Raw genomic sequence first — 8,806 nt, 5'->3', positions numbered from 1 at the left:
TAACTGGCAACGTGTAAGTCTGGCAACTCTGTCAACGGTTGCTAGGAAACCGAATCGGTTTCCGTACGTAGTATGAAGAAGTGAAGAACGGAAGGGGGACCCCCTTCCTCACCATCACACATTTCGTCTACATACAACCGCTCAAGGTTACACAGTTAGAACACGTAAATTTATCCCTTATATTACACTGTATTTTATCAAATTATAACTAACCAAAAATATAAAATTAAACCCTTTAACACTACAAACGTTTTCATCACCGATGTATTTATTTATTTTTTTATATTTATTTATATTATTTCAATCGAAATAATATAAATGACTTACAAGCATTTTTTTCAATATTTATATTTAAGTCAAATATAGAATTCAAGACCTGTCACTTTTTTAGTGTATGAAACCTATCTAAACAATTGCTGATGGCGTTGTCTAACATGAGACTCGAACCTGACACCTTCATTATATCAGTAGTTTTTAAAATCTTTTATTATGAATTTATATATATATATATGTCAATGTAAAAAATATTTATTTGTATAAGAAACCAATAGATTGTGATTATAATTTTTATAGTCGTTGACCATGAGATTATGTACAATGTAACAGAATTGATCCCTTTAGGTTACAGACATTTTTTTTTTTTTTTTTTTTGAGCGACATGCGGGTAAGGCATAAATAAAGCTGTAAATTACCATTTGTGTGCAAAACGAGAATCAACTCAAATCTTCAATAAATTAATCTGTTTGTAATGATAATTCAAGCCAGGAATCAAATCTAGAATCTTAAAATTACGATTTTGGTGGTGGGAAGGAGCGATACTCAGACGGGAATACCTTGTGATCTGATGTGTGTCTAAGTTAAAATCGATCCCGAGAATTATAAAAATGTTGAACTTGATGAACTCTAAATATAACTTTTTAGCGGGCATCTGTGGTGCGAGTGGTAGCGTCTCGGCCTTTCATTCGGAGGTCCCTGGTTCGAATCCCGGTCAGATATGGCATTTTCACACGCCACAAGATTCAAAATTGTATCATTTTATTCCATCCTCTGAAGCAATGCCTAAAACGTTTGTCCCGGAGGAAAAAATAAAAATTGTACGTTTTGTACTTTTTTCTTTTCCTGTTTAGCCTCCGGTAACTACCGTTTAGATAATTCTTCAGAGGATGATATGTATGAGTGTAAATGAAGTGTAGTCTTGTACGTTCTCAGTTCGACCGTTCCTGAGATGTGTGGTTAATTGAAACCCAACCACCAAAGAACACCGGTATCCACAATCTAGTATTCAAATCCGTATAAAAATAACTGGCTTTACTAGGACTTCAACGCTGTAACTCTCGACTTCCCAAATCAGCTGATTTGGGAAGACGCGTTAACCACTAGACCAACCCGGTGGGTGAACGTTTTGTACTACAAACAGCTAATCCTACCTTACTAAACGGTATTTGTGTGTGCGCGCGCGCGTCCCCCTTACCTTAGCACCGAAATCTACCGATCACTAGCGGAAAATCCCATTTCGTTAGATGTCTCGTGGTGGTTAGGTGTATACTTGTGCATATTATATATATACCTAAACGAAATATATATCGAAATTTTGGGAAAATTTAGTACTTTTTAACCGGATCCGAATTTTTGGATGAAAATTGCAAATATCTCGAAAACGGTCGGTCCTAGCGCTCTGAAAACATTTTTCGACCCCCCTAGACGATACCCCATCCGCTCCCACTGGTACGAGTTGGATGATAATATTTTTAAGTGCCCCCGGGGCGCCGTTCGGGAATTGGGGATGGGGTACCACCGTCCCGGGAACCGCTCGGTATCTCGGGAACCGCTCGTCCGATTTTCACGATTCAAACGGCGTATGTATCAGCAGATCGAGCCTTAAGTGTTTAACGCATCGCATACACTCTTGATCGACCGGATGTTGGTTATCCGGAAATTAAATCGTTTAGTCCTATGCTTTGATTCCACTCACCCACCGTAAAACGTGCCGATCCGATCTTTCGATAAATACGTTCAAATCTGTGCGCTAGCGCAGCTGTAAATTATAAACTTATGAAGACTAAAAAATAGAAAATTAAAAATATATAAAAAAAGTTTTTAAAAACAACTCTTAAATTAAACGCACTAAAATGTAAAAAATTATTTTAGGACGGTATCTCAGAATGGATTTGAATGTAAGATTATGTGAAAATCTAAACTTCAAATTAAAAATTTTATGTTTTTTTGCCAATTTTTTTCTTATAAGTGATGAATGGCCTAAATAATGTGGGGGGGGGGGGCAAACACGCGTAAGAAAAAATGGCAAAAACATCAAATTTTTAATTTGAAGTTATGATTTTCACATAAACTTACAATCAAATTATTTTTTACTTTTAGTGAGTTTAATTTAAGAGTGGTGTTTTAAAATTTTTTTCATATTTTTTATTTATTTGTGTCATTGTTTTTCTTCATAAAATAATGAACTATAACCAAAAATCCTTTTCGGCACGCCGGAAAGCGGAGTAGATTTCAACGGTGTTAAGTAGCGTATAAAAAACGATTTCCACCTTAAATTTACTCAACGGTTACATGTGAAAAAACGTTTTATATGTAATTATCTCCCTATTACGGGAGATATATGATATTTTGTCTTCGAAACCTCATTTTTTCACCCCCTGGGCCAACGGTTGGTTATATCAAGAAACTTTACTAAGATAAGTTTTAGGCCCTTATCCAAAGAATAGTAGGAACTTCAAACGAATTCTATATTTTACTTAATAAGAAAATTATAACGATATTTTGATTTTTCGAAAAATCCCCCCATTTCCACCCCCATGGTCCGATTTTGCCCATTAAAAAACTTGACCAAGATTTTGAGTCGTTATACTTTATGTATCAATTATATATATATATATATATATATATATATATATATATATATATAAATGTATGCATAAAATTTTGAACTGACGATGGTTTTGGGGTCTGGGGATGTGAATCGCGAAGATATGTCGAAATTTTCGGGAAGTCGAATCATGGTACCCATTACAATAGGAAGCTTTCTTATGAAATACCTAAAAGTAGGCACCGGAATGTACCGATCACTAGCTGAAAATCCCGATTAGTTAGTATCAATTCCTACAGTTAAATTTCTAATTTATAACTTTTGTTATATCAATTTTCATTATTAAAAAAAATATATATATATTTTACACAAGAGCTAATCAATTTTGGACACCTAATAATGCCATTCCAAGACGCCGCCCGCTAGGGCAAACCGCCCAAAGGGCCTAGCTACAGAGACGTGCCTGAGGCATGCCCTGCAGCTAGTGAATATACAAGAACGAAGTATATAATGTCTAAACAAATATAGATTAAACTTCACACATTACTTTGTGTTATTAATAAAAAATAGATGTCTCTCTCGCTCTCTCTCTCTCTCTCTCCGAGAGAGAGTGCACGTTCAAGTCCTAGTAAAGCCTAATATGAGGGGGTGCGCGCGCATTTGCATTGCAGATGTGCTAACTGTATACGTAGTAATCAGCTAAGTTTGATAAATTTAGAAATAGTGTAATCGTATCATTACCCCCTTACATACCATCGCTAATATTTTTTATATTCTATAATAATTTGTTCAGTTATTTTTCTTTTAAGGTGATTAGTTACTGAAAACGTTACAGTCTGGTTGTGGAAAACTGTTCAGGTACTAATCTGAAAACGAACACTACACCTTTTGGTGTAATATGTAGCAAGCAAGCACGCTTTCTGTGACTCGGACACTGCGACATTACATTTTTATTGTTAATTACACTAATCAGACAGCTTTTATTGAAACAATTTTCTTGTACGACTTAGCATTCCAGAGTTATAGCGGTACAATGGCAACGCAGCGGTCCTATTGTTCTGTAGCCGGGGAGATAGGCATTGTTCAGCGACTAGGACCGAAATATTTCATATAAAGTAATTTTTTAACGGTAAACGGCAATCTTTTTCGACAATATTATTTTTAAGGTTAGTGATATTTTTTAACGCGTAAAAATTAGGAATTTAAAATCTTCACTTATACTGAATTTAAAGGATTATTTTTTTATTATTACGAACGATAGAGGGAGAATTATTTTATATCACCGGCGGTTTTATTTCCCACCTCGCAACCTTTACTGTTACAGGGAAAATCTTTTCCTTTAAAAATATCCAAAAAAATATTCACACGGATTCACATACTAACAGTGGGACTATAATAATTAAAGAAAAAAATGTAATTCACACACACGCGCGCGCGTGCACGCACACTGTTAAGTTGGTTGAAGTATACTAATATATTTAATTTTTGTCCCGCGCAACTTATATACAACATTTTTCACAATGCGTGATATGTAGCTACTGTAGCCGATTGGTCTAAGGCGCACTTCAGTCGCGTCACTTCACAACGTAGTTCGAATCTTAATGAAATCCACTTATTTTCTTTTTTTTTCTTTAAAATGATTTATTTAATTCAAACCAACATTGGTGCCAACCTTTGAATTAATTATTATAAATAATATTTAAAACGAAAATATTAACCAAGTTGACGCCCCTGGGGAATTTCAAACTCCCGCAAAGGGAATAGAGAATTTCCCAGTGGGATTTCCTATTAAATTACATATTTACATTTTTAAAAGTACATCTCGTATTTTTTCATTGTTTTTTATTTTATTGTAATTTTTTTTACAATCAGAGGTTAATGATTATTAATAAATCAGTATATTTAAATTGAAAAAAAGGAGATGAAGTCTGATCCGATCCTCTTGTAAGATCCAAATATTTCATTAATAAAAATTTTATTTGGCTATAACTCTGGAACCAATAAAAATAAGTACCGCTTATGATATATCGTTGAAAAGCTCTCAACAAAGGCTTACTGCGATTAAGAAAGTCAAAAATACTTATTTTTATCGGTTCCAGAATTATAGCCAAATAATAAAATTTTAATTAATGAAATATTTGGATCTTACAAAGGGAAGGAAGCTAGGTTCGAAACAACTTCAAAAAAAAATTTAATAAAATAAAATTTGATGTGCTTTTCATTAAAAAAAAATTGTATATGTAATTTAATAGGCGTACAAGGAAGTCATGTGGTGTCCACATCGGATTTTTTAATTATTTCCAGCCGATTTGTTTCATTTTACAAATATCAGCTGATATTAGCAGTGGAACTTAATTTTTATTTAGAAAATAAGTCGATGTAATTTGTCGTTTCATTGTTAATTATTAGTTATTTTATTATTACCGATATTAAGCATCGCTATTGTCTGCATTATGAATGGAAAACGCAATAAAATTGATCGTGCATCGCGTTTTATTACTAACACGATTTTTCCATCGTTCCAAATTTGAACGCTTAAAACTCGATAACGAAGGCGTTAACAGAAAAACGGCGTTCACCACTGTTTTTCTCGTAAAATTTTAAACCGAAATCACGTATAGTACGTCAACCTTACTATTTAAAAAATTAAGTTTGATTCAATACGGCAAAAAAAAATTAAAAACCCACCGTAATGCAGATTTTTTTTAACTTTGCTGAACCCCGTTTCTTTCTGCGCGCGTACACGCTTTTTTCGAATTACAATATATTTACACGTTTTTTTTTTTTTACGAAGGATTCGGCGATTATATTTCTTCTTCGCTTCCGTCGCCCCAATTTAGCGAATATTTAGCTGCAGAGGCGTGCCTGTGGCTCGCCCTCCGCAGCTAGACCCTGCGGACCGGTAATCGCTAGCGCACAGATTTGAGCGTGTTTAGTGAAAGATCGGATCTGTACGTTTTAGGTCGGATGAGTGCGATCAAAACGCAGGGCTAAAAGAATTAATTTTCGGATGACCGAGATCCGGTCGATCAAGAGCGTACCCGATGAGTTAAACGGCTAGCGCTCGACCTGCCGATACTTACGCCGTTTGAATCGTAAAAATCGGACCAACGGTTGCCGAAATATTACGGCGGCACCCCGTCGCACCCCTTCCCCGATTTCCAAATGGAGCCCCGGGGGCGCTTGAAAATATTATCGTCTGTCGGGAACCACCGGGAACGGATGGGGTTGCGTCGAGGGGGGGTTCAGAAAATTTTTCAGAGCGCTAGGACCGACCGTTTTCGAGATATTTGCGATTTTCTTCCAAAAATTCGGATCCTGTTAAAAAGTACTAAATTTTTTCCAAGGCACGATATATATATGTATATGTGCAATATATTGATATATAATATAATAATAAAAGCAATTGTAAAAATTGTATTATATATTTGTATTTATAATAATATAAACAATAAATGTTTATAATAATAAATCAATTGTAAAAATTAAAATATATTTTTAAAAGAACTCGACAAAAAAAAAATTAAAAAAAGATATTTAAATAAAGAAGGAAACAGTTACGCGGTATTGAAATATTAAATCAACTTTGAGAGAGATTTAATTTTTAAATGTATTTCTCTTGTAGAAATAGCAGGTATTTAAAGATTAAATGTCCTCACCTGTCTATATATCGATGAGAAAACATTTAAACGCGGTTATTTAAAATTTAAAGAGCTCCTTAATTCGATTAATCGAAAAATTCGATTTTCATAGATATTTAATTTTTAAATGGATTATGACGTTGTAGAAATAGCAGGTATTTAAAAATTAAATGTCCTCACCTGTCTTACATCGATAAGAAAATATTTAACTGCAGTTATTTAAAATTTAAAGAGCTCTTTAATACGATTAAACAAAAAAAATACTTTCAAATAATTTTAATTTTTATATATATTTTTAATAGGGACGATTACGTATATGTATACAGAGTGTTTCTAAAATACTGGGCTGGCAATACTTTTTCGGATTCTATTTGTAAAACTAAACGAAAAATATCCTTAGGAATGGCGATTTCTCCTTCGTTCTGCCACTGTCCGCAATTTTGTTATTTTTATATAAAAACGTATATCTCCAGTTCGGATAGACGAATCACTTTAATATTTGGTAAGCGTCTTAGTAATAAAATTTTAAAATTAAAAAAAAATCAGGAATTTAATACCTTCGTAAATTAAAAAACGGCGGCGATGTTTATTTTTCAATCCGTTGTATCTCCGTAAATGTTCATCTTTGTTTTATCTTTGCTAAAATATTACGCCTTTTATCGTGAACAAAATGTCATTTTATTTATGAAAATCGGGTAACAAATAGTCAAGAGTTACGGGAAAAAATCGACGTTGTAATTTTATGTGGTAATTATTACGCGAGTAAATTATTACTTAATTTGATACGTACTACAATCGACTGTAAATAAAAGCAGTTAATCGAACTGAACGTAAAGTGGAGAGACGCAAAATTACGTGATTAACAGATCTGGACTAGAACATATTCTGTCTGCTGATTTAGAGCATATTTATGTTACAATAATGCTAACTTAATGTTATTAAATACATACATATATATATATATATATATATATATATATATATATATATATATATATATATATATATATATATATATATAAGATAGCTAAATAAAAATAGTAAATTAACACTACTAAATATTACGATAAATGTTTATTGAGAAATAATCAGACAAAAGAATAACAGATACCTATCTAATCTGTACTAACTAATTTGATGCAAATAAAATAAATGCCGTGTGTTTTTTTTCTGTAATATATTCAATAATAAATTTCAGACCGACAATACAAACTAAGAGACATAATTTGATCGGTCTACCGATTGGTTTCTGCGAATAATGAAATGATGCTATTTTGCACCACGGTCCTCTACTAAAAGTAAGTAATGACATACAATTAATTTTCTTAATTGTACAAAATATTAATGCGAGTTTTTGAACCTGTTTTACATTAATTATTTACAGTTGCACTGTTTGTAAATGACGACAGAATATTCCAAGGTAATAATAACAGCGATAGACAAAAAAGATTGTTTTAATGTTTCTCTAAGTGCGATACCACTTCTTGAATTGCTTTTTTGTGTATATTACAGATCTGTAAATACAATTTTTCTTTTAAATAAATAATGCTTCGATAGAATTAAGGGAAAATTTTGTTAAAATATATAATTTTGCACGGCCATACCTGTGTTAGAATAATTTTGCCGATGCTTTTCTTGTATAAATAGCATCAGGCACATCCTGAATTAATGTCTAACAGTAGTCGGCTAGCATGTTAGTATTCCATTTCCCTTTATAACGACTTTCCATCACCTAATTGTCTTGGTGAAAACGTTCACTGTGTTCATTACTTACATCTCCGAGGTTGTCCAGGAAAAAATCCAGATGTGAATGGAGGAAATGTATCTTCAAAGATGTATTACATCCCATAGCTCTTAATAATTAAGACCTATGGAACGGTCAATAATAATTCTCTTTATCTTAAAGTAAAAGAAAGTAAATCCCTTTATATTAAAGTAAAATTATTATGGAATATTCTTTTGTTTTAAGTAAAAAACAGAAATTAAGAAGGAAATTTACTATTATAATGAAGCGATGATGTGAAGTAAGAAGTTGATTAACAATATTGTGGTAATTGTTGAATTTTTGTTTGCCGAGAAAATTTTTGTAAATGTCTTTAAATGAAGCCCAAGCTGCACTTTCTACATTATTTAACATCGAGTTAAATACATCATCTTTCACCGACTCTCTTATTTGAGGACCAACAAATATTCAATGATGAAAGTAACAAGGTGTCGCACACTCGGCGTTGCACAGTGGCTCGTCCCAAAATCCTTTTCCCGCCATGATGTTTAAATTCGTTTATGCGGTTGGCCCACAAACAGAAGCAAGACATCAATGCGATTAAAGGTAGAATTATCA

The sequence above is a fragment of the Lycorma delicatula genome, chromosome 13, assembly GCF_047948215.1.
Source record: "Lycorma delicatula isolate Av1 chromosome 13, ASM4794821v1, whole genome shotgun sequence".
NCBI classification, from domain to species: Eukaryota; Metazoa; Arthropoda; class Insecta; order Hemiptera; family Fulgoridae; genus Lycorma; species Lycorma delicatula.
Note: the sequence above shows the minus strand (reverse complement) of the source record.